At 37.1% G+C, this 27511-nt stretch overlaps 1 pseudogene; it reads right to left on the reverse strand.

Annotated features, from left to right (window-relative positions):
* Positions 1 to 141: 141 nt before the first annotated feature.
* On the reverse strand, positions 142 to 27511 carry LOC113930447 (annotated as a pseudogene).

Here is a 27511-nt window from a genome sequence, read left to right on the forward strand (position 1 = left end):
TCAAACTTGTTCTTAAGAAGTAGAATTTTTATTTCATTCAATCAGAGTCTCTTACATCTTTCTGGGCATATTCATTTGTAGATAGGACTAGAAATTGTAACTAGGTTCCTCATATCATGCATTCTCATGTGATGCTCATCTTCATATGTTGCCTAATTTCTTTGGGATAAAAGGTAACTCAGAAGGGCCACATAGATGAGACAGTTCCTTATGGACAAGATCTCATGCATCTTCCACTTCATCTCCTTGGGGTCCAGCTTTGGCATGAGGCCCTCCATCCAGAACACCTCAGCTTTGCTTCTCTGGCTTCCAGCAACAATGCTCTGCCCTTCTCAGCACCTTGAGTAGAATTCCATTATGTAGATGTACCACAGTATGTTTATCCATTCCTCAATTTGGAACATTTGAGTTGCTTTCAGTCCTGGATGATTGTAAACACAACTGCTATGAACATTTGCACACAGATTTTTGTGTGAACATTTACTTTCAATTCATATGAATAATACCCGAAATGTGAACTTTTTGTTTTCAAGTCATATGGATAAATACCTAGAAGAGATATTATTGGTAAGTGCATATTTAACTCTTAAAAACTGTGAATTTTTTTTCAACGTGGTTACACCTTTGTACATTTAAATCAGTACTGCATGAGAATGTCAGTTACTCCTCATCTTTGATTGTTCTTGGTATTGTCAGTTTAATGCAACTAATGAATCATTGAACATTATGTCAAAAACTAATGATGGCTATTTGAATTTAAATAAAATAAATAAATAAATACATAAACCAAATAGTAGAAACAAACAATTTAGACATTATGATATATTTATAGCAGTATCTTACTGTGGATTTAATTTGCATTTCACTAATAACTAATAATGTTGATCATTTTTTTCATGTGCTTATTTTCCACCATTATATCTGTGGTTAAGTATTTAAATATTTTGCCCAATATGTTTGGGATGATAGATTTTTATTATTGGCTTTTGAGAAGTCTTTATATATTCTGGGTGCAAGTACTTTATCAGATATATTACTTGGAAATACTTTCTCATAGACTGTGACTTTTTTATTTTTTAATATTATCTTTTGAAGAATTATGATAAAATCCAATTATTTTTTCTTCTATAGAATGTTTTCATTTACAGAAAATTTTTAAGTTGTTTCTAAGATATTTCCTTTTAACATAAGTTTATAAAGATTTTCTTCTGTTTTTCTAACAAACTTTTATAATTTTATGTCTAAGTCTACAGTCCATTTTAAGCAAAAAAATTTTATAGAGTGTGAAGGATAAAGTAAGGTTCATTTTTATATGGCTATTTATTTGTTGAAAAGATTATCCATTCTCAATTTTCACCATTGTCAAAAATCAATTGATATGATTTTTGTTGGTAAATTTCTGGACTTTCTTTCCTGTTTCATTGATCCACATGCTTATACTTTATCTAATACCTTTCTTTTTAGAATATTAGTTTTTATAATATATTCAAATTCAGACAGTTTGAGTCCAATAACTTCTTCCTTTTTAAAAATTCCTTTGTTGCATTGAATTCCCATATAACTTTTAGAATCTGCTTGTCAAGTTCCACAAAAAAAAAAAAAAAAAAACCCTGCACGATTTTGATTGGAAATGCAATAAAATAAATTTTGGAGAGATTTGACAGCATAACAATATTGAGTATTCCAATTCACTAGCATGTCATATTTCCATATTTATATAGACTTAGATTTTTTCATTAGGGTTTTCTAATTTTCAACATGCAGATCTTGCATATATATTGAAATATTTATACCTAAGTATTTTGTGATTTATGTTCCTATTACAATTGATATTATTTTATTTTATTTTCAATTTTATGTTACTATCTTATAGAAATGCTTTGTTTGTGTGTGTGTTTATTGACTTGTGATGTTGCTAAACTCACTTTCTAGCACCTTATTTATGGATTCCTTGGGGTGGGATTTTCTACATAAAGAATCATATCTGTGAATAGAGAAAGTTTTATTTTATCCCTTCTAATCTATATACTTTTTATCTTTTCCTTGCCTTATTGCACTGTACCAGTACCACGATGAGGGGAAACAGAAAGTCTTGTTTCTAATGTAGGGTGGGGGTGGCATTCAGTATTGTCATCATTATGTAAGTTTCCAGCTGTAACGTTTTTGAATGTACATTGTATCAGACTGAGAAAAGTCCCTTTTATTCCTAGTTTGCTGAGATTTTCATTTTTTTTTTCTTAATCAAGAATGGATATTGGAGTTTTCAAATGCTTTTCCTACATCTATTAGTGTTTAAAAAGTATTCCTTTTGTTTTTAACCTATTTATGACTTTATAAAATTGATTTCCTTAAGACCAGATATAGTTGGGTCTTCCTTTTTTATTCAATATAACAATCTGTCCTATATTTCTAAGTTCAGACAATTTGCTTTTTTTATGTAACAATTGACTTCCTTGTATTAAACCTACCATATTGGAGGGAAGGAAAGATGGCAGAGGATTAGGGGACACTATTTCAACTGGTCCCTGGAATTGAGCTGGATATCTACCAGACCACTCTGAGTGCCCACGAAATCAGCCTGAGATGTAAGAAGATCTGGATCTCTATAAACAGAATCTCGCAGGCAGTTGGTTTTGAGGTAGAAGCAAGGAGCTGAGATTCTGCGGGCAGATATTGGAGGATAAACAGAAGCGAGAGGGAGCCTGGCCATGGGGATCCTGTACCACCAGTGAGCGACAGCCTCATTCATTGGGGATAGGGCACAGACTTGCAGACCGGTAGTGGCTGGGAAAGGACATTAGGGCAGCCCCTGGGGCAGAAACCCGGAGTGGCAAGGTCATGTGTGGGAACTGGGAGTGGTTGGCGGTTTTAGAAGCAGAAAGCGCAGAGACGTGCCCCGACCTGGAGGCAGGACTGGGAGCACGGCAGAGGGGTGCACAACCCTGGATGCTGCAGTTTATAGCAGCTTGGACAGAAACAGAGACAGTGTGGCCTGGAGAGTTCACTGAACTCTCCAGTTCACTGAACAGACTGTGATCTCTCTGCTCTGAGGCAAGGATTGGAAATGGACTCTTCTGCTCTGACTCATGGAAGAGATGTAGAAAGCCGCCAGAGAACAAAGGCCCCAAAAACTGATTCCCACTGAGCCCATCCCCCACCAGCAGGGCAACTCCACCCAAACAGGGTTGCCTGAGTAACAGCGCACCAGGCCCCTCCCCCAGAAGACAGGCTGGGAAAACAAGAGGCCAGCAACCCTAAGGTCCCTAGAAAACAGGTGCATCTTGCTTGGGTTATGGTCAATAATTTGGACTCTATACATTCCCTCAACCACCCATCAATAGAATGACTAGGAGGAGGAACCCCTCCAAATAGAAAAGACTCAGAGATTATGATTTATGCCACAGATTTACAAATGGATGCAGATATAACCAAGATGTCAGAGATGGAATTCAGGCTAGCAATTGTGAAGACAATAGCTGGAATGTAGAAATCAATTAATGGCAACATAGAGTCTCTAAGGGCAGAAATGAAAGCTGAATTGGCAGAACTTAAAAATGCTATCAGTGAGATCCAATCTAATCTAGATAATCTAACAGCAAGGGTAAGTGAGGGAGAAGAATGAATAAGCGACCTGGAAGACAATATAATAGATAAAAAGGGAAAAGAGGAGGCCAGGGTAAAACAACTCAGAATCCATGAAAATAGAATCAGAGAACATTAAAGCAATACCTTAAAAGGATCATCCACCACGACCAAGTGAGATTTATCCCCAGATGCAAGGGTGGTTCAACATTTGCAAATCAATCAAAGTGATAGAACACATTAATAGGAGGAGAGAGAAGAACCATTTGGTCCTCTCAATTGATGCAGAAAAAGCATTTGACAAAATACAGCATCCTTTCCTGATTAAAACTCCTCAGAGTATAGGGATAGAGGGAGCATTCCTTAAGTTCATAAAATCTATCTTTGAAAAACACACAGCGATGAATTAGAAACACAGTAGATCAGATCAACGAAACTAGAAGCTGGTTCTTTGAAAGAATTAATAAGATCGATAAACCACTGGCCAGATTTATCCAAAAGAAAAGAGAAAAGACCCAAATTAATAAAATAATGAAAGGGGAGACATCATGACTAACACCAAGGAAATAGAAACAATTACTAGAAATTATTATCAACAACTATATGCCAATAAACTAAGCAATCTGGATGAAATGGAGGACTTCCTAGAAACCTATAAGCTGCCAAGACTGAAACAGGAAGAAATTGACAAACTGAATAGGCCCATAACCAATTACGAGATTGAAGCAGTGATCCAAAACCTGCCAAAAAACAAGAGTCCAGGGCCTGATGGATTCCCTGGGGAATTCTACCAAACATTCAAAGAAGAAATAATACCTATTCTACTGAAGCTGTTTCAAAAAACAGAAACAGAAGGAAAGCTTCAAGACTCATTCTATGAGGCCAGCATTACTTTAAGCCCCAAACCAAGCAAAGACCCCATCAAAAAGGAGAATTTCAGACCAATATCCCTGATGAATACGGATTCCAAAATCCTCAACAAAATCCTAGCTAATAGGATCCAACAATACATTAAAAGGATCATCCACCACAACCAAGTGAGATTTATCCCCAGATACAAGAGTGGTTCAACATTCCCAAATCAATCAATGTGATAGAACACATTAATAAGAGGAGAGTGAAGAACCATATGTCCTCTCAATTGATGCAGAAAAAGCATTTGACAAAATACAATATCCTTTCCTGATTAAAACTCTTCAGAGTATAGGGATAGAGGGAACATTCCTCAATTTCATAAAATCCATCTATGAAAAACACACAGTGAATATCATTTTCAATGGGGAAAAGCTGAAAGCATTTCCCTTAAGATCAGGAGCATGTCAAGGATGCCCACTCTCACCACTATTGTTCAACATAGTACTAGAAGCCCTAGCAACAGCAATCAGACAACAAAAAGAAATAAAAGGTATTCAAATTGGCAAAGAAGTCAAGCTCTTTTTTCACAGATGACATGATACTTTATGTGGAAAACCCAAAAGACTCCACCTCCAAATTATTAGGACTCATACAGCAATTCAGTAGTGTGGCAGGATACAAAATCAATGCACAGAAATCAGTTGCTTTTTTATACACTAACAACGCAACTGTAGAAAGAGAAATTAGAGAAACGATTCCATTTACAATAGCACCAAAAACCTTAAGATACCTCAGAATAAACCTAACCAAAGAGGTAAAGGATCTATACTCTAGGAACTACAGAACACTCATGAAAGAAATTGAAGAAGACACAAAAATATGGAAAAAATATTCCATGCTCATGGATAGGAAGAATAAACATTGTTTAAAATGTCTATGTCACCCAGAGCAATCTATACCTTCAGTGCCATCCCGATCAAAATTCCAATGTCATTTTTCAAAGTGCTGGAACAAACAATCCTAAAATTTGTATGGAATCAGAAAAGACCCCGAATTGCCAAGGAAATGTTGAAATAGAAAAACAAAGCTGGGGGCATCACGTTGCCCGATTTCAAGCTATATTACAAAGCTGTGATCACCAAGACAGCATGGTACTGGCACAAAAACAGACGTAGACCAATGGAACAAAATAGAGAACCCAGATATGGACCCTCAACTGTATGGTCAAATAAACTTTGACAAAGAAGGAAAAAACATGCAATGGAAAAAAGACAGCCTCTTCAATGAATGGTGCTGGGAAATTTGGACAGCCACATGCAGAAGAATGAAACTCGACCATTCTCTAACACCATACACAAAGATAAACTCAAAATGGATGAAAGACCTCAATGTAAGACAGGAATCCATCAAAATCCTAGAGGAGAACATAGGCAGTAACCTCTTCAACATTGGCCACTGCAACTTCTTTCAAGGGTCATCTTCAAAGGCAAGGGAAACAAAAGGGAAAATGAACTTTTGGGACTTCATCAAGATAAAAAGGTCCTGCACAGCAAAGGAAACAGTCAACAAAACAAAGAGGCAACCCACAGAATGGGAGAAGATATTTGCAAATGACACTACAGATAAAGGGCTGGTATCCAAGATCTCTAAAGAACTTCTCAAACTCAACACCCAAAAAACAAATAATCTAGTCAAAAAATGGGCAGAAGATATGAACAGGCACTTCTCTGAAGAAGACATACAAATGGCTAACAGACACATGAGAAAATGTTCATCATCATTAGCCATCAGGGAAATTCAAGTCAAAACCACATTGAGATACCACCTTACACCAGTTAGAATGGCAAAAATGGACAGGGAACGAAACAACAAATGTTGGAGAGGTTGTGGAGAAAGGGGAATCCTCTTACACTGTTGGTGGGAATGCAAGTTGGTACAGCCACTTTGGAAAACAGTGTGGAACTTCCTTAAAAATTTAAAAATAGAGCTACCCTATGACCCAGCAATTGCACTCCTTGGTATTTACTTCAAAGACAGAGATGTAGTGAAAAGAAGGGCCATATGCACCCCAATGTTCATAGCAGCAATGTCTGCAATAGCCAAACTGTGGAAAGAGCTGAGATGCCTTTTAACAGATGAATGGAGAAAGTAGATGTGGTCCATGTATACAATGGAATATGACTCAGCCATCAGAAAGGATGAATACCCAACTTTTGCATCCACATGGATGGGACTGGAGGAGATTAAGCTAAGTGAAATAAGTCAAGCAGAGAAAGCCAATTATCGTATGGTTTCATTTATTTGTGGAACATCAGGAATAGCATGGAGGCCATTAGGAGAAGGAAGGGAAAAATGAAGGGAGGGAAATCAGAGGGAGAGATGAACCATGAGAGACTATGGACTGAGAAACAAACAGGGTTTTAGAGGGGAGAGGGGGGATGGGTTAGCCCATTGATGGGTATTAAGGAGGGCATGTAGTGCATGGAGCACTGGGTGTTATGCGAAAACAATGGATCATGGATCACCACATCAAAAACTAATGATGTATTATATGGTGACGAATATAACATAATAAAAAAAATACAACAAAAAAACACATATAGATAAACTATTAAAAAAAACTACCATATTGTTTTATTCTGTTATTTCCATCTTTTCTTTGTATGTTTTTAAAGTATTTTTATTTCTTGATTTGGATTATTCAATTACTTATTTTTTATTAAATTTTATTTCCATTATTAACTTAATAATAACAATTTTTTAATTTGCTTAGTGGTTGACTTAGGCTTTATAATACACATCTTTAATCAATCATAGTCAACTTTCAAATACTACTACACCACTTCATGTGTAGTGTAAAGGACTTACTGTATACTTCCAATTCCTTCACCATTACTGTGGAATACTCCTTATTTTTCTTCTTTATCACAGTATTTGTCCAGTCCTTCCCTCATTTTTTGTTCTATTATTGTCATTTATTGTATTTAACATATGTTATAGACACACAACTTGTCGTTACTATTTTTACTTTAGACAGTAAGTTATCTTTAGAGTAGTTAAATATGGGAACAAAATGAATTTTATACTTGAATGCATTTATGCCACCTCCAGTGCTCTTCATTTACTTGTATAGATACCAAGTGTTTATCTGTTTATATTCAATTTTTCTGAAGAACTTCATTTAACATTATTTTGTAGTGTAGGTCTGCTGTAATACATTTTATGTTTTTTTCCTTGAAAAGGGTTTAATTTGCCTTCATTTTTTAATGAAAGTTTTATTTGATGCAGAATTCTAAAACAATAGTTATTTTCTTTCAGCACTGTTAAGATGTGCTTGCTTTATCTTTTGGTTTGCAAAATTTCTTATGAGAAGTCTGTTGAAATTTGTATCTTTTTCCTGATGTATACAAAATATCCTTTTTCTTTGGCTTCCTCCAGGTTTCTCTCTCTCCCTCCTTTTCCTAGGTATTTGGAATATAATATGTCCAAATGTGATATTGTTGTTATTTTCCTATTTTTGTATTGGTGCTTCCTGATATTCTTGAATCTGTGTATGATTTATAATGTGTATAGGTCTCTCATAATTGGAAAATTGAAAAATTATGACATTTTTAATTATAAAAGGTAATGGATTTAATATTTTTGAGACATTTTAGACTTACACAAAAATTTAGCAAAATTACAGAAAGTTTCCACATAACTACTCCATTTCTTGTATTTTAACATGCATCAGTGTGGTACATTTGTTAAAATTGATAAACCTATGTTGATACACTATTATTAATTAAAGTCTGTAGTTTACCTCAGTGTTTATTCTTTGTGGTGAACAGGTTTTGACAATTTGACAATAATGACACATGTCCACCATTGCAGTATCATGTAGAATAATAGGTTCACTTCCCTAAAAATCCTCTGTGCTCACCTATTCATTCCTTAGTTTCTCATCCCATATCTCTGGTAACCACTGGTCCTTTTACTGTCTCCACAGCGTTTCCTTTTTCAGAATATCATATGGCTGAAATCATACAGTATGTAGCCCTTTTAAACTGGTTTCTTTCACTTAGCAACGTACTTTTAAGATTTCTCCAAATCTTTTTGTGGCTTGATAGCTCATTTATTTTTATTGCTGAATAATATTTTACTGTGTGGATGTACTGCAGTTTGTTTATCCATCAACCTGTTAAAGGGAATCCTGGTAGCTTCAAATTTTGGGCAATTGTGAATGAAGCTGCTACAAACATTTGTGTACAGGTGTTTGTTTGGAGATAAATTTTCAATTCCTTTGGGTAATACCAAGGAGTATGATTGCTTGATCATATAGTAAGAGTATGTTCAGTTTTGTAAGCTACTGCCAAACTCTTTCAAAGTGGATGTGCCATTTTTCATCCCTGCCAACTATTTCTGATGTCAGTGTTATTCTATATTCTTGCTTGCATTTAGCACTGTTGGAGTTTTAGATTTTAGACATTGCAATAGATATGCAGCTTATCTCATTTTTGTTTTAATTTGTAAGCCCCTAAAGATGTGTGAGGCTGAACATCATTTCATGTACTTATTTGCCATTACTGTATCTTCTTTGGTGAGTGTTCAAGTATTTTGCCCTTTTTTAGATCAGTTTTTAATTTTAATGAAGTTCAATTTGAGTGTTTTTATGAATAATGCTCTTGGTGTTTTATAATACTGTTTTTTCAAACATTTCTTTTACTCCATTGTCTCCCTAGTCTTCAGGGATTCCAGTTCCATATATATTAGATATTTTAGTATCATCCCACAGGCCTTGGATGGTCTTTTTCTTTTTATTTATTTTCCTTTTTTTTTTTTGTTTAAGTTTGGGTAATTTTTATTGACCTATCTTCAAGCTTATTAATTCTTTCCTTGCCTGTGTCAATGCTACCGATGAGCCTGTAGAAATCATTCTTCATCTGTGTTACTGTGATTTGTGCTTCTTGCATTTACATCAGATTATTTCTCACACTTTCCTTATCTCTGCTAAAATTACCTATATCATCATTCATGGTGTTCATCTTTTCTACTAAAGCCTTTAATGAATTAATCTTAGTTATTTAAAATACCCTGCTTAATAGTTCCAACATCTATGTCATACTGTGTTGTTTTGTTGATCTTTTTTATTGTTTCCTGGCAGTGTTTTGCTTTATTCTTTCTTTTTCTATGCCTTGTAGCTTTTTTTTTTGGAAGTTGGACACTTTGTGTAGCACACTAGAAACTGAGGCAAATAGATTTTATGGTTGGATATACATGCCTTTTCTACCTCTAGGCTCTCTATGAAAAGTTAGAGTCAATATAGTGAGGAGTTGGGTTGAGTATATTAGTTATTTAGTGCTGCCATAAAAGTTGCAACAAAAATATTAGATTAAGACATCTATTATCTTACTCTGCTCTATTTCAGAAGTTCACTGAACTTGACTGGCCTCTCCACTGAGGGTTTCACAAGGCTGAAATCAAGATGTCTACTACTCTTAGTTCTTATCTGGAGCCAAGTTATCTAGGGGTCGGTTGTACTTCACAGCTCATTCAGATTGTTGGAAGAATTTATTTCCACATGTTGGTTGTATTAAGGTCTGTTTCTCTGCTTATTCTCAGCCAGGGAGCTTCTAAACTTCTAGAAGTCACCCACATTCCTTGTCTCATGGTTCTATTGCTCCATCTTCAAAGTCAGCAATGGTAAATCAAGTCCCTCCTACTCTTTGAATCATTCTGAACTCCCTTTCTGCTTCATTTCCTCTGCTTACCTCTTCTGCTACACCTCTCTGCCTCCAGCCAGAAAAATTTATCTGCTTTAATGTGTTCAGGTGATTAGATTGGGCACAGCTACATAAGACAGAAAATTCTTCCAATCATAATGTCCATAACCTTAATCATATCTACAAAGTCCCTTTATAGAAGTTTCTAGATTAGGGTTTGACTGAATAACAAGGGGATAGGAATCTTGGAAATACACCTTTTGGATTCTACTTACCACACTGGGTTTGAATTTTGTGGTTGCTATGTCAGCCTTAACATACCACAGACTTTAAATCCTCTGTTATTATCTGGTATGAGGGTGGTACTGGTTTGCTACTGTTTTTCCTCATTGTCTACTTCACCATCAGTGTGTGTTTTCTATTTTGGCCTATATCTCAGGTAAGGTTTATCTGACAGATTTGCTCATTTTCCAGAAGTATATTCTATCACTTATTACCTGACACTTATAGGTAAGGTGGTAGGGTATTTCCATGGTGCTCTCTGTTTTTTATATTTATCTGTTTTCGAAGCAGGTCTTATGTCTCTGGGTCGCGGGGGTGGGTACCTTCTCCATGGTCTTCCTTTACCACCGTCTGCAGCAGACTTTTAATGTCTGGACCCAAGATGAATCCCTGCTCTTCTTCAAGAAGAGAGGGGATTTTTGTTTGTTTGTTTTCTTTGTTTTTTTTTTTTTCCTTTTCCCTCCTCACCTGTTACATTGTGTCTTCATTTAATGTCTTTACTACAACAGGATTTACTGTTTGTTTGTTTGTTTGTTTTCCCCTAGTGGCTTAAGGCTTTTGTTTCATAGGGAAGATAGGAAATTTACACAGGTTAAAAGTCACGATTTTTCCAAAGAGAGAAATGTTTTCTTATTGATCTGCACCATGAGGGAAACCTTATCAGTAGCCTTGTCTTGCTCCCAGTTTTTCTGGTGAGCACCCAATTAGGTCCATGGCAAACAGTTTACAAGTGGGTGTGAATTCCCCTTGTGTCTAATTCCTCAGATTATATTATCAATATAGTTCTCACTCAGAATTTAAGTATGCATTCAAAATTTAAGAAGAATTATTCTTATTGGATAGTATAGCTTTCAGTGGCATCTTTTGCAGGTAAACATGTGTTTAAATATAATCTCTCCTTGAAGGTATTTCTAGCTCCTTAGACTTTGTGTGATTTTGTTACCATGTAGCCTTAAAACTTTGATGGGTCAAAAGTTTTGTTGTTGTTTTTGTTTGTTTGTTTTTGTTTTTGTGAATTTGTAGATTGTCTGGCATTTTTCCTTTTTTCCCCAAATCTTTATTTAAATATTAGTTAGTTAACATATGGTGTAATTTTGGTTTCAGGAGTAGAATTCAGTGACTCCTCATTTACATATAACACCCAGTGCTCAACACAAATTCCTCCTTAATACCCATCACCCATTTAGCCCATCCCCCATACACCTCCTCTCCATCAAACCTCAGTTTCTTCTCTATAGTTAAGAGTCTCTTCAGCTTTGCTTCCCTCTATTTTCCCCTTCCCCTTTGTTCATCTGTTATGTTTCTTAAATACACATGAGTGAAATCATATGGTATTTCTTTTTCTTTGACAGACTTATTTTGTTTAGCATAATACACTTTAGCTCCATCCACATCATAGCAAACATCAAGATTTCATTATTTTCAATGGCTGAGTAATATACCATTGTATATATATATACCACATTTTTATCCATTCATCAGTTGATGGACACTTTGCCTCTTTCCATAATTTGGCTATTGTTGATAATGCTGCAATAAATATTAGGGTGCCTGTAACCCTTCGAATCACACTTTTTTGTATCCTTTAGGTAAATACCTATTAGTGCAATTGTTGGGGCATAGGGTATTTCTATTTTTAACTTTTTCAGGAACCTCCATACAGTTTTCCAGAGTTGCTGCACCAGTTTGCTTTCCCACCAACAGTGTAAGAGGGGTTCCCTTTCTCTGCATTCTTGTCAACATCTGTTGTTTCCTGGGTAGTAATTCGACCCATTCTGACAAGTGTGAGATGGTATCTCATTGTGGTTTTGATTTGTATTTCCCTGATGATGAGTGATAGGATTTTTTTCATATGTCTGTTGGCCATCTGGATATCTTCTTTGGAAGAGTGTCTATTCATGTCTTCTGCCCATTTCTTCACTGGATTATTTGTTTTGATGGTGTTGAGATTGCAAAATTCTTTATGGATTTTGGATACTAACCTTTATCAGATGTCATTTTCAAATATCTTCTCCCATTCCATAGGTTGCCTTTTAGTTTTGCTGATTGTTTCCTTCACTGTGCAGAAGGTTTTTATCTTGATGGAGTCCTAATAATTAATTTGTGCTTTTGTTTCCCTTGTCTCAGGAGATGTGTCTAGTAAGAAGTTTCTAGACTGAAGTCAAAGAGGTTGCTGATTGTGTTCTCCTCTAGGATATTGATGGTTTCCTGTCTCACATTAAGTTCTTTCATCCATTTTGAATTTATCTTTGTGTATGGTGTAAGAAAGTGGTCTAGTTTCATTCTTATGCATATTGCTGTCCATTTTTCCCAATACCATTTGTTGAAGACACTATAATTTTTTCAATTGGATATTATTTATGCTTAGTTGTGAAAATAGCTGTGGGTCCATTTCTGGGTTTTCTATTTTGTTCCACCAATCTATGTGTCTCTTTTTGTGCCAGTACCACTCTGTCTTGATCACCACAGCTTTGTAATGCGACTTGAAGTCTGGAATTGTGATGTCTCCAGGTTTGCTTTTCTTTTTCAAAATTTCTTTGGCTATTTGGGGTCTTTTTTACTTCTATACAAATTTTAGGATTGTTTGTTCTAGATTTGTGAAAAATGCTGGTGGTATTTTGATAAGGATTGCATTAAATGTATAGATTGTTTTGGGTAGTAAGACATTTTAAGAGTCTTTGTTCTTCCAATCCATGAGCATGGAATGTTTTTCCATTTCTTTGTGTCATCTTCAATATCTTTAATAAGTGTTCTATTGTTTTCAGGGATGCCTGGGTGACTCAGTTTGTTAGGTGTCCAAATATTGATTATGACTTAGGTCATGATCTCAGGGTTGTGGGATCAAGCCCCAAATTGGGCTCGACACTTAGCAGGGAGTCTGCTTGAGAATCTTGCTCTCCTCCTTCTTCCCATCCCCCCACACTTGCTACCTCGCTCTCAAAATAAATAAATAAATAAATATTTTAAAAATGTGTTCTATAGTTTTCAGAGTACAGATCTTTTACCTCCTTGGTTAACTTTAGTCCTAAATATCATCATTTTTGGTGCGATTGTAAATGGGATCAATTCCTTGATTATTCTTTCTGATTCTTCATTATTTTTATTAAGATTTTATTTCTTTGAGAGAGAGAGAGCAGAGCAGGGGGAGGGGCAGAGGGAGAGAGAAAAGCAGGCTCCCACTGAGAAGGGAGCCAGATGTGGGGCTTAATCCCAGGACCCCGGGAGCATGACCTCAGCCATAGAAGAAAATATCTGTTTTTCCCCATTGACTATGACATTAACTGTGGGTCTTTTTATATAGCCCTTATGATAATGAGGACTATCTCCTCTTATCTCTACTTTGTGGAGGGTTTATATCAAGAATGGTTACTCTATTTTGTCAAATGCTTTTTCTGCATGTATGAAGAGGATCATATGGTTCTTATCCTTCCTTTTATTAACGTGGTGTATCGTGTTGATTAATTTGCAAATATCAAACCATCCCTGCAACCCAGGAATAAATCCACTTGATTGTGGTGATTAATTCTTTTAATGTACTGTTGGATTCCATTGCTAGTATCTTGTTGGGAATTTTTGCATCCATGTTCATCGGGGATATCAGCATGTAATTCCCTTTTTTGTCAGGTCTTTGGTTTTGAAATCAAGGTAATGCTCAACTCATAGAAGGAATTTGGAAGTATTCCTTCCATTTTTATTTTTTTGAATAGTTTAAGAAATATAGGTATTCACTCTTCTCTAAATGTCTGGTAGAATTCCCTTGGGAAGCTATCTATCTCTGGACTTTTAGTTGTTAGATTTTTCCCTAGTGATTCAATTTCTTTGCTGGTTATGAGTCTGTTCAAATTTTCTATTTCTTCCTGTTTCAGTTTTGGTATTTTGTCTGTAGGAATTTGTCCATTTCTTCCAGATTCCCCAGTTTGTTGGCATATAATTTTTCATAGTATTCTCTTAAAATTGTTTGTATTTCTCTGTTGTTAGTTGTGATCTCTCCTCTTTCATTTGTGACTATATTCATGTGGGTCCTTTCTCTTTTCTTTTTGATAAGTCTGGCTAGGGTGTTAACAATGTATTTATTTATTTTGAAAGACCTTATTTATGGATTATGGGGAAAGAGAGAGAGCATGCAAGTGGGGAGGACAGAGGGAAACAGAGAAAGAATTTGAAGCGGACTCCACACTGAGCACAGAGCCCAACACAGGGCTCAATCCCACAACCTCATGATCACCACCTGAGTCATAACCAAGAGTTGGATGTTTAACTGACTGAGCCACCCAGGTGCCCCATGGTTTATCAATTTATTTCTTTCTTTCAAAGAACCAGCTCTTAGTTTCATTGATCTGTTATACTCGGTGTTTTTGTTTGTTTGTTTCTATATCATTTTAAGTTCTGCTCTAATCTTTATTTCCCTTCTTCTGCCAGTTTTATGCTTTATTTGTTATTCCTTTTCTAGGTCCTTTAAGTGTAAGTTAGGCTGTGTGTTTAAGACTTTTTTTGCTTTTCAAAGTCGACCTGTATTGCTATATCCTTCCCTCTCAGGATTGCCTTTGCTGCATTCCAAAGATTCTGGACTGTCGTGTTCCATTTTAATATATATATACAGTGTCATAAAAATATTTAATTTCTTTTTTAATTTCCCAGATAACCCATTCATTCTTCAGTAGGGTGTTCTTTAATGTTCATGTGTTTGTGGTCTTTTCAAATTTTTTCCTATGGTTGACTTTAAGTTTCATATGGTTGTGGTCTGAAAATGTGCATGGTATGATCCCAACCTCTTGGTACTTATTGAGGGCTGATTTATGACCCAGTATGTGATGTATCCTGGAGAATGTTCCATGTACACTCAAGAAGAATGTGTATTCTGCTCCTTTAGGATAAATATTCTGAATATTCCTGTGAAGTCCATCCAGTCCAGTGTGTCATTCAAAGCCATTGTTTCTTTGTGATTTTTTTCTTAGATGATCTGTCCATTGCTGTAAATGGGTTATTAAAGTCCCTTAATGTATTGTTATCAGTGAGTTTATTTTTGTTATAATTGAGTTATATATTTGGGTGCTGCAAATTTGGCAGCATAATTATTTACAATTGTTAGATTTTCTTGTTGGATAAACCTTTGTATTTTTATATAGATTCTTCTTCATCTCTTGTTGCAGTCTTTGGTTTAAAATCTAGTTTGTCTGTTATAAATCTGGCTTTCTTTTGACATTCATTAATTTAACTGATGGCTCTCCATCCCCTCACTTTCAACCTGGAACTGTCTTTATGTTGTCTAATTTGGTATCTTGTAGATAGCATATAGATGGGTCTTGTGTTGTTGTTGGTTTCTTTTTTTCCCATTCCAATTCCCTATGTCTTCTGATTGGAACATTTAGTCCATTTACATTCAGAGTGATAATTGATATGATTTAGTGCCATTGTGTTACCTGTAAATTCATTGTTTTTAGAGATTATCTCTGTTCCTTTCTAGTCTTTGTTGCCTTTGATCTTCCTTTCCCACTCAAAGAGTCCCCTTTAATATTTCTTACAAGGTTGCTTTAGTGGTCAGGGACTCCTTTAGTTTTTGTTTGTCTGGGAAACTTTTATCTCTCCTTCTATTCTGAATGAAAGCCTTGCTGGATAAAGTATTCTTAGCTGCATATTTTTCCTCTTCAGCATGTTGAATATATCATACCACTCTCTTCTGGCCTACTAGATTCCTGTGGATAGAGCTGCTGCTAAGCTGATTTGTCTTCCCTTGTAGGTTAGGGATTTCTTTTCCCTTGGTGCTTTCAGGATTCTTTCCTTATCTCTGTATTTTGCAAAATTTACTATGATATGTCTTGGTATTGGTTGCTTTTTTTTTTTTTCCTAATGGGAGTTTTCTGTGCCGCCTGGATTTGGGTATCTGTTTCCCCAGATTAGGAAAATTTTCTGCTATAATTTCCTCAAATTAACCTTTTCCCCCTTTTTACCTCTTTTGCTGGGACTCCTATGATATGACTATTATTGTGCTTTATGGAGTCACTGAGTTCCTTATGTCTATATTCTTGATCAAATATTTTTCTTACCCTCTTATTTTCATCATCATCATTTTCCATAATTTTACAATATATCACTTATTCATTCTTCTAATTCTTCCATTCTTGTAGTCATTACATCCAGTTGGTTTTGCATCTTGGTTTTAGCATTTTTTTAAAAATATGTTTACTATATTTTTTATGGTTTATCTCTGCTGTAAGTGTCTCTCTGTTTTTTTCTATTCTTTTCTGAAGTCCAGATAGTATACTCATGATTATTGTTTTAAAATTCTTTTTCAGGCATATTACTTATATCAATTTTGATTATCTCCCTGGCCTTGACCTCTTACTTCTTTCTGAATGAATTTCTCCATCTTGGCATCGTGTCTAGGTCTCTGTCTTTTGTGTGTTAAGAAAGCTTGTGCTTGGTCCTATTTCCATTATGGCTGAAGTTTTTCAGCATTCTATGATCTGTAGACCTGGTGAGCACGGGGGATTTTTGTTGGTCTTCTGGGCAAGGGGCTTGCTGATGGTTTGGCTCTCAATCACACTTGCCTTATTAAAAAAGGCATTTGCAGAGCACAGCAGGGTTGGGCTTGGTGGAAGCAGCTCTGTGTGTAGCAGTACACCGTGTGTACTGTGTCTCTCACTGAAATCTGTCTGTGCTGATGGAAGGGGTGAAAAACTTCATCAGCTTGATCTCTTCCCCAGAGATGGGAGTTCATGCCTGCTGCTGTTCAGGAAGCCCTCACAGAAGAGGAAACAATCTCTCCTCTTGTCTCCCAGGCTTCTGCCAAGATCCCTTCCTTCATCCTGTCTGTGCTGTATGTCTGCCCTGTGGCACCATCCCCCTGTGTTTTATCTCAGGCCTGTGGCTTGCTTCAAAACTCCAAATTTTAGGCACTCAGTGTGATGTGGACCCTCACTGATCCTCTGGGGGATGGTCTAGCCACACTGGTTGATACTGGTTTGTCCCAAAAAACTAGTCACATGACCATGCAGAGGCTTGGATTTTATGGTAAAGCATAGCAAAAAGCTGACATCCAGGTTAGCTGCCCTTAGCAGGCATTTCTGCTTGTATGTTAATGAATGGGGCAGTTCAATGGCATCCACTGGCTCTTTTGTCCCCAGGGAGGCTGTGTCACCTCTCCTGAATGCACTCTAAGAAGGGAACCTGTTTCTACTTTTGTGATCCAGAGAATCCTCAGAACATGCTGTCCACTCCCGGGCCTCTGACCTCCTTCTCTACAGGAGCACTGCTATACCTGCCAGGCTTCATCCTGGCAAATGCACAGTCTTCTAAAATTTCAGAATTCCAGCAAAGCAGCTTGTAAAAACCTGCAACAATCAGCCCTTCTTGTTTTCCCTCAATGGTTTTGGAGATGTGTTTTTCTTGTGTAATCCCCTGTGTGCTGCTTTATCTCTGTTTCTCTCTCTCTCTCTCTCTCCCTCTCTCTCTCTCTCTCTCTCTCTCTCCCCCCTCTCTCCATGATAGGGCTCCCTTCACTCCACAGCATCCACAATTCTTTTCTCCCGCAAATCATATCACTGCCCTTCTTACTTTCCATGATATGTTCTCTTTTCTCCTACTATTGTGAAGTATTCTCTCAGTTCTCAGATCAATTTCCTGGGTGTTCAGTATGATTTGATAATTATCTAGCTGTGTTTGAGGGATAAGGCAAGCATTTCCTCCCATTGTTCCTTTTTGTAAGTGTAGAGGTGGTATTCTTTGAAGTTTTCTATATCCTAAGTTGATGGGGGAAGTATAAAAACTCATTTTTATGAAATTTTTGCCCATCTTTCTCAGAATTTTCTTTTGAATAAATAGAATATTTGGTCTTCAACTTTAAGTAGTTCCTGATATCCAAAACTTATCTCTCTTGCATTAGTCTGTTGCTAGTATCAGAACTTTTACTACTAGAAATTCACTTTTTTCTGAAATTATTCTCTTATATGCAAGACATAAGCATCCATATGTATAATATCTTTATCCACTATCTAAATATTTTAAGTGGTAGACCTTAGAGAGACTTGTATTATGAGAAATTACAATACAGTCCAAGAGAATAAATGCAGATCTAAGTGTTATAGTGGATAATATTATTCCTGGATGTAACTATTAGATATAAATCATAAGGAGGAATAAAATTATTAAAGCCTTTGACTATTAACACTTCTCTTCTTAGAAAAAAATCTTCTAACTTGTGCTTCTTATTCCCATAATTTATTAGTTATTCAGATCCTTGTGCTGTCCCTTTGGTGTCTAATCCATATTTACTGCAGAGCATTGTATAATAGATAATAGGCACCGAAAAAGGTTTTCTTGTGGTTTGTCATGAATGAAAGGGAATAAATCTAAATTAATTGGGATTAAATATGTAACCATGAATCCTGAGCTGCTAATGGTGGACAACTTTAGATAAATGCTTCACACTTTTTAACAGGAGTGGTACAAATACTCAGGATTGAGGCATAAAGTTCTTTGTACACAATTGTATTTTATTAGTCAGATTCTGATGGGAGGACTTAATTGTGAAGGCAACACCAATTATGCATGCTATTAAAGATTTTGAGAAATTCTAACCTTATTAGTTTGGGTAAATAGGTTATATGCCAGCATACTAAAGTTTAATAAACTATAGAAAGATTGTAGAAGGGGTTTTATGAGTATGGTGATCTGATTAATCTTTTTAATTAAATGAGGCTTAATTAAAATGTATTTTGCTTTAATTTTCACTGTTTAAACTTCTCTGATATATTTATGATTATACTAAAATGAGAATAAATTCATGTTTTCTAAAGTATGAAGGTTATTTCTCTTTAAAAAAAACCCACTAAGAGCAAACATGTAAAGATTAAAAGAAATCAAGCTAAATGTGTGCTAAGTCATAGACAAACATATATTAAGTATGTTCTATGTGCCAAACTCAGTGAGCATCCAAAAGTATGTCATGATTTTTGCCTTCTGGGAACTAATAAACTAGTGGGAGAGCCACAATAACAATGCCTTCCCCACTATTACATAGTGTGGCTATGAGCTTATAGATGCAAAGTTCCACTATCAACAAGTCATCATGAACCCAGACAGGAAATACCCACAGGCAAAGAATATATCGATGACATTTACAAAGTTACTTCCTTTTGGATCCTAATTTCAGCCCTTTGATTTAGTAGACATGAGATTTTTCTAATTTGCATTTCTAATAATTAATCCTGTTTCCATCTCACATTTTTCCATTTCTTTTTTTAAATTTTTTTATTGTTATGTTAATCACCATATATTACATCATTAGTTTTTGATGTAGTATTCCATGATTCATTGTTTGTGCATAACACCCAGTGCTCCATGCAGAATGTGCCCTCTTTAATACCCATCACCAGGCTAACCCATCCCCCAACCTCCTCCCCTCTAGAATTCTCAGTTTGTTTTTCAGAGTCCATCGTTTCTCATGGTTCATCTCCCCCTCTGACATGCTCCCCTTCATTCTTCCCCTCCTGTTATCTTCTTTTTCTTTTTTCTTAACATATGTTGCATTATTTGTCTCAAAAGTACAGATCTGTGATTCAACAGTCTTGCACAATTCACAGTGCTCACCATAGCACATACCCTACCCAATGTCTATCACCCAGCCACCCCATCCCTCCCACCCCCCACCACTCCAGCAAAACTCAGTTTGTTTCCTGAGATTAAGAATTCCTCATATCAGTGAGATCATATGATACATGTCTTTCTCTGATTGACTTATTTCAGTCAGCATAACACCCTCCAGTTCCATCCACGTCATTGCAAATGGCAAGATCTCATTCCTTTTGATGGCTGCATAATATTCCATTGTGTATATATACAACTTCTTCTTTATTCATTCATCTGTCGATGGACATCTTGGCTATTTCCACAGTTTGGGTATTGTGGACAATGCTGCTACAAATATTGGGGTGCATGTACCCCTTCAGATCCCTACATTTGTAACTTTGGGGTAAATAAACAGGAGTGCAATTGCTGGATCATATGGTAGCTCAATTTTCAACTGTTTGAGGAACCTCCATACTGTTTTCCACAGGGGTTACACCAGCTTGCATTCCCACCAACGGTGTAGGAGTGTTCCCCTTTCTCCGCATCCTCGCCAACATCTGTTGTTTCCTGACTTGTTAATTTTAGCCATTCTGACTGGTGTGAGGTGGTATCTCATTGAGGTTTTGATTGGGATTTCCCTGATGCCGAGCGATGTTGAGCACTTTTTCATGTGCCTGTTGGCCATTTGGATGTCTTCTTTGGAAAAATGTCTGTTCATGTCTTCTGCCCATTTCTTGATTGGATTATTTGTTCTTTGGGTGTTGAGTTTGATAAGTTCTTTGTAGATTTTAAATACTAGCCCTTTATCTGATATGTCATTTGCAAATATTTTCTCCCATTCTGTCGGTTGTCTTTTGGTTTTGTGGACTGTTTCTTTTGCTGCGCAAAAGTTTTTATCTTGATGAAATCCCAATAGTTCATTTTTGTCCTTGCTTCCCTTGCCTTTGGCGATGTTTCTAGGAAGAAGTTGCTGCGGCTGAGGTCGAAGAGGTTGCTACCTGTGTTCTCCTTTAGGATTTTGATGGACTCCTGTCTCACGTTTAGGTCTTTCAACCATTTGCAGTCTATATTTGTGTGTGGTGTAAGGAAATGGGCCAGTTTCATTCTTCTGCATGTGACTGTCCAATTTTCCCAACACCATTTGTTGAAGAGACTGTCTTTTTTCCATTGGACATTCTTTCCTGCTTTGTCAAAGATAAGTTGACCATAGAGTTGAGGGTCCATTTCTGGGCTCTCGATTCTGTTCCATTGATCTATGTGTCTGTTTTTGTGCCAGTACCATACTGTCTTGATAATGACAGCTTTGTAATAGAGCTGGAAGTCCGGACTATCATGGTTCCGGCGCCATCTTTGCTTTTCTTTTTCAACATTCCTCTGGCCATTCGGGGTCTCTTCTGGTTCCATACAAATTTTAGGATTCTTTGTTCCATTTCTTTGAAAAAAGTGGATGGTATTTTGATGGGGATTGCATTGAATGTGTAGATTGCTCTAGATAGCATTGACATCTTCACAATGTTGGTTCTCCCAATCCATGAGCATGGGACGTTTTTCCATTTTTTGTGTCTTCTTCAATTTTTTTCATGAGTATTTTAAAGTTTTCTGAGTACAGACCCTTTGCCTCTTTGGTTAAATTTATTTCTAGGTATCTTATGGTTTTGGGTGCAATTGTAAATGGGGTCGACTCCTTGATTAGTCTCTCTTCTGTCTTGTTGTTGGTGTATAGGAATGCCACTGATTTCTGTGCATTGATTTTATATCCTGCTACTTTACTGAATTCCTGTATGAGTTCTAGCAGTTTTGGGGTGGAGTCTTTTGGGTTTTCCACATACAGTATCATATCATCTGTAAAGAGTGAGAGTTTGACTTCCTCTTTGTCGATTTGGATGCTTTGATTTCTTTTTGTTGTCTGATTGCTGTGGCTAGGACTTCTAATTCTATGTTGAATAGCAGTGGTTATAGTGGACATCCCTGCTGTGTTCCTGACCTTAGGGGGAAAGCTGAGAATGGCATTCACTGTAGGTTTTTCATAGATGGCTTTTATGATGTTGAGGTATGTACTCTCAATCCCTATACTCTGAAGAGTTTTGATCAAGAAAGGATGCTGTACTTTGTCAAATGCTTTTTCTGCATCTATTGAGAGGATCATATGATTCTTGTTTCTTTTTTTAATGTATTGTATCACGTTGATTGATTTGTGGATGTTGAACCAAACTTGCAGCTCAGGGATAAATCCCACTTGGTTGTGGTGAATAATCCTTTTAATGTACTGTTGGATCCTATTGGCTAGTATTTTGGTGAGAATTTTTGCATCCATGTTCATCAAGGATATTGGTCTGTAATTCTCCTTTTTGATGGGGTCTTTGTTTGGATTTGGGGTCAAGGTAATGGTGGCCTCATAAAATGAGTTTGGAAGTTTTCCTTCCATTTCTATTTTCGGAATAGTTTCAGGAGAATAGGTATTAATTCTTCTTTATATGTCTGTTAGAATTCCTCTGGGAAGTCATCTGGCCCTGGGCTTTTGTTTCTTGGGAGATTTTTGATGACTGCTTCGATTTCCTTAGAGGTTATAGGTCTCTTCAGGTTTACTATTTCTTCCTGGTTCAATTTTGGTAGTTGATACATCTCTAGGAATGCACCCATTTCTTCCAGGTTATCTAATTTGCTGGCATAGAGTTGCTCATAATATGTTCTTATAATTGTTTGTATTTCTTTGGTTTTGGTTGTGATCTCTGCTCTTTCATCCATGATTTTGTTGATTTGGGTCATTTCTCTTTTCTTTTTGATAAGTCTGGCCAGGGGTTTATCAATTTTGTTAATTCTTTCAAAGAACCAGCTCCTAGTTTCTTTGATCTGTTCTACTGTTCCTTTGGGTTCTAGTTCATTGATTTCTGCTCTCATCATTATTATTTCTCTTCTCCTGCTGGGTTTAGGCTTTATTTGCTGTTCTTTCTCCAGCTCCTTTAGGTGTAGGGTTAGGTTGTGTATTTGAGATGTTTCTTATTTCTTGGGAAAGGCTTGTATTGCTATATACTTTCCTCTCAGGACTGCCTTGGCTGTATCCCAAAGATTTTGAACAGTTGTGTTTTCATTTCCATTGGTTTCCATGAATTTTTTTAATTCTTCTTTAATTTCCTGGCTGACCCATTCATTCTTTAGTAGGATGCTCTATAGCCTCCATGTATTTGAGTTCTTTCTGACTTTCCTCTTGTGATTGAGTTCTAGTTTCAAAGCATTGTGGTCTGAAAATATGCAGGGAATAATCCCAATCTTTTGGTAATGGTGGAGACCTGATTTGTGACCTAGGATGTGATCAATTCTGGCGAATGTTCCATGGGCACTAGAGAAGAATGTGTATTCCGTTGCTTTGGGATGGAATGTTCTGAATATGTCTGTGAAGTCCATTTGGTCCAGTGTGTCATTTAAAGTCTTTATTACCTTGTTGATCTTTTGCTTAGATGATCTGTCCATTTCAGTCAGGGGGGTGTTAAATTCCCCCACTATTATTGTATTGTTGTCAATGTGTTTCTTTGCTTTTGTTATTAATTGCCTTATATAATTGGCTGCTCCCATGTTAGGGGCATAAATATTTACAATTGTTAGTTCTTCTTGTTGGATAGACCCTTTAAGTAGGATATAGTGTCCTTCCTCATCTCTTATTACAGTCTTTGGTTTAAAATCTAATTTGTCTGATAGAAGGATTGCCACCCCAGCTTTCTTTTGGTGTCCATTAGCATGGTAAATGGTTTTCCACCCAATTCACTTTCAATCTGGGGGTGTGTTTGGTTCTAAAATGAGTCTCTTGCAGACAGCATATTGATGGGTCTTCTTTTTTAATCCAGTCTTATAGCCTGTGTCTTTTGATTGGGGCATTTAGCCCATTTACATTTAGGGTAACTATTGAAAGGTTTGAATTTAGTGCCATTGTATTGCCTGTAAGGTGACTGTGACTTTATATTGTCTGTGTTCCTTTCTGATCTTTGCTGCTTTTAGGCTCTCTCTTTGCTTAGAGGACCCCTCTCAATATTTCTTGGAGGACTGGTTTCGTGTTTGCAAATTGCTTTAGTTTTTGTTTGTCCTGGAAACTTTTTATTTCTCCTTCTATTTTCAATGACAGCCTAGCTGGATATAGTATTCTTGGCTGCATATTTTTCTTGTTTAGTGCTCTGAAGATATCTTGCCAGTCCTTTCTGGCCTGCCATGTCTCTGTGGATAGGTCTGTTGCTAATCTAATATTTCTACCATTGTAGGTTACATATCTCTTCTCCCGAGCTGCTTTCAGGATTTTCTCTTTGTCTCTGAGACTCATAAGTTTTACTATTAGATGTCAGGGTGTTGACCTATTATTATTGATTTTGAGGGGGGTTCTCTGTGCCTCCTGGATTTTGATGTTTCTTTCCTTCCTCACATTTGGGAAGTTCTCTGCTATTATTTGCTCCAGTATACCTTCTGCCCCTCTCTCTCTTTCTTCTTCTTCTGGGATCCCAATTATTCTAATGTGTTTTCTCTTATCGTATAGCTTATCTCTCGAATTCTGCCCTCGTGATCCTGTAGTTGTTTATCTCTCTTTTTCTCAGCCTCTTTATTTTCCATCATTTGGTCTTCTATATCACTGATTCTCTCTTCTGCCTCATTTATCCTAGCACTTAGTGCCCCCATTTTTGATTGCACCTCATCAATAGTCTTTTTGATTTCTTTTTTTTTTTTTTTTTTTTTTTTTTTTAAGATTTTTTACTTATTTATTTGAGAGACAGAATGAGATAGAGAGAGAGCATGAGAGGGGAGAGGGTCAGAGGGAGAAGCAGACTCCCTGCTGAGCAGGGAGCCCGATGCGGGACTCGATCCCGGGACTCCGGGATCATGACCTGAGCCGAAGGCAGTCGCTTAACCAACTGAGCCACCCAGGCGCCCCTAGTCTTTTTGATTTCGACTTGGTTAGATTTTAGTTCTTTTATTTCTCCAGAAAGGGTTTCTCTAATAACTTCCATGCTTTTTTCAAGCCCAGCTAGTATCTTAAAGTCATGATTCTGAACTCTAGGTCCGACATCATACTAATGTCCGTATTGAGTAGGTCCCTGGCTGACGGTACTACCACTTGTTCTTTTTGCTGAGGTGATTTTTTTCCTCTTGTCATTTTGTCCAGAGGAGAATAGATGAATAAGAGAACAAAATGGTAACAGGTTAACAACGTCCCCAGCAAATATACTGTATACAAATCAGAAAAGACCTGAAACCAGGGGAAAAGAAAGGGAAAGAAAGAAGAAAGAGAAAAAAAAAGATAAAAACAAAAACAGAGCAATACAAAAAAAGCAAAGTATGATCAAATATGATCAGGCTAGTGCATAGATCAGTGCCACACACTAGATTTTGGGTGTATTTTGGTCTGTTAGAAAAAAGTGCCTCCTAAAATTTTAAAGGAAGAAAGACATATAAGTACAAAATAAGGGTTGGTACAATGAAGGGAGGGAAGATCACTGTAAAGATGAAAATTATAAAAGATTTTATAAAAGGAATTGATAAGATAAGTTGTTTGAAAAAAGAAAGAAGAAGATTTAAGAAAAAAAAAAAGAGAAAAGGGAGACAATGTGATCAGGCAGGAGACTAGAACAAAGCCATACACTAGTGATTTAGGCTATATTTTGAACTGTTAGAGGAAACTGTATCTCAAAATTTTAAAGAGAGAACAACTTATATATATGCCAAAAATAAGGGTAACTACTATGAAGGGATAAAATATGACTCTAAAAATGAAAAATAAAAAATGTGTTTTTTTTTAAAGGGATTGATAAAATGTTGGTTGAAAAAGGGAAAAAGAAAAATTAAAAAAAAACAGTTCAAAAATTAACTTTGATCAACTAATGAATCATGGTTAAAAAAAGCCATGAATTCTATGTGCAGTATTCCCCTAGCGCTGGAGTTCTCCCGTTCTCCTTGATCGTTAAACTTGGTCTTGGCTTGTTGGCTGTTGTGCTGATCTTCTGGGGGAGGGAACTGTTGCAGTGGTTTCCAAATGTCTTTGCCGGGGGCTGAATTGCCCCGCCCTTGTCGGTCTGGGCTAAGCGAGCTGCTCGGGTTTGCTCTCAGGAGTTTTTTTTCCCTGCAAGCTCTCGGTACAGCTTTGGAGGACCAGGGTGAAAATGGTGGCCTCCCAATCTTCACCCAGAGGAGCTGAGAACTCGGGGCCCCGCTCCTCAGTGCGCCCCCAGAGAAAAGCAGTCACTCCCGTCTCCCTGGTCTCCGGCCGCACTCCGTGCTCACCTGGCCTGTGACCGAGCATTTGTATCTCTGGCACCTGATCCTGTGTGGAGTCTCCAAACCCAGCAGATCCCTGCAGTGCGTTCCTGTGCAGCTCCTCCTAGGGGAGAAAGGGGAGTCTCCCCGGCTCTGCCACTTGTTGGGTCCCTGCTGGAGGAGCAGTGGCCCAACTGGGCTGCGGATTACAGTTTATGGCAATCCCGAGCTGAGATCCCAAGCCTCGGCTCTGTCTCTGCAGCCGGCTTCCCCTCTCTGATACCTAGGAGCTCTGCCGCACTCAGGCAACCCTGGTCTTTCTGTGACCCCAAGGGTCCTGAGACCACACTGTCCCAGGAGGATTCCATCCCCGCTTAGCCCCCGCAGCGACGTCCCTCAGCGGAGCCGACTTCTAAAAGGTCCGATTTTGTGCTCTGCGGCTCTATCACTTGCCAGAAGCGGCCGATGGAGGCCCCCTCCCCTGCCGTCTATCCTCCCGAATATCGCCTCGGATTCACCTCTCCGCAAGTCCTACCTTCCAGTAAGTGGTTGCTTCTCTGTTCAGAGAGTTGTTGCTACTCTCCTCTTCGATCTCCTGTTGAGTTCATAGGTGTTCAGAATGGTTTGATCCCTATTCAGCTGAATTCCTGAGACCAGACGAAATCTAGGTCTCCTACTCCTCCACCATCTTGCTCCGCCCTCTCCATTTCATTTTTAACTGCCATTTTCCTGAGTGTTTAGGCTTTGATACACTACTTGTTCCGTAGCTTTTTCTAGCTAAGTTTTGACAAATTGGGTTTTCTCCAAGGCGACATGTCATTACATACATGAATTTGAAAAGGAAGAAAATGATTGGAGTGGAAAAGGTGTATTAACTGAATCTTCAAGATCCTGTAATTCAATGACTTGAACCCATAGTTGCTTTAACCAATTTCACATTGTTGCCTTGTTTGCTTGTGACTTAAGTTTTTCTACAAAAAATTATGATTAATTGATGGTTTCAGTCCATTGAGTCTTGTTTAATGAGTTTCTTTTAAATTTTCTGTTTTATTCCATACTTTATATCTGATAAAGTAAGCAAGTAGCACATTCTGGTTTTTTGGAATGCCTGAAAACAAGAATAAAATATAAAAAAGAAAAAGCTGGGACAGAAAATTAATGTAATCGGACGTAGCCTAGCCTGAAAAGGCAACCTAGTTGTTAATACATTAGGGACAAGTAGATTTGTACTTACCTGAAGCAGTAAGTACTTCAAGAAGGTGATATAGGATGGAAAGCTGAAATAAGAAACTCAT

The sequence above is a fragment of the Zalophus californianus genome, chromosome X, assembly GCF_009762305.2.
Source record: "Zalophus californianus isolate mZalCal1 chromosome X, mZalCal1.pri.v2, whole genome shotgun sequence".
Taxonomy (NCBI): Eukaryota; Metazoa; Chordata; class Mammalia; order Carnivora; family Otariidae; genus Zalophus; species Zalophus californianus.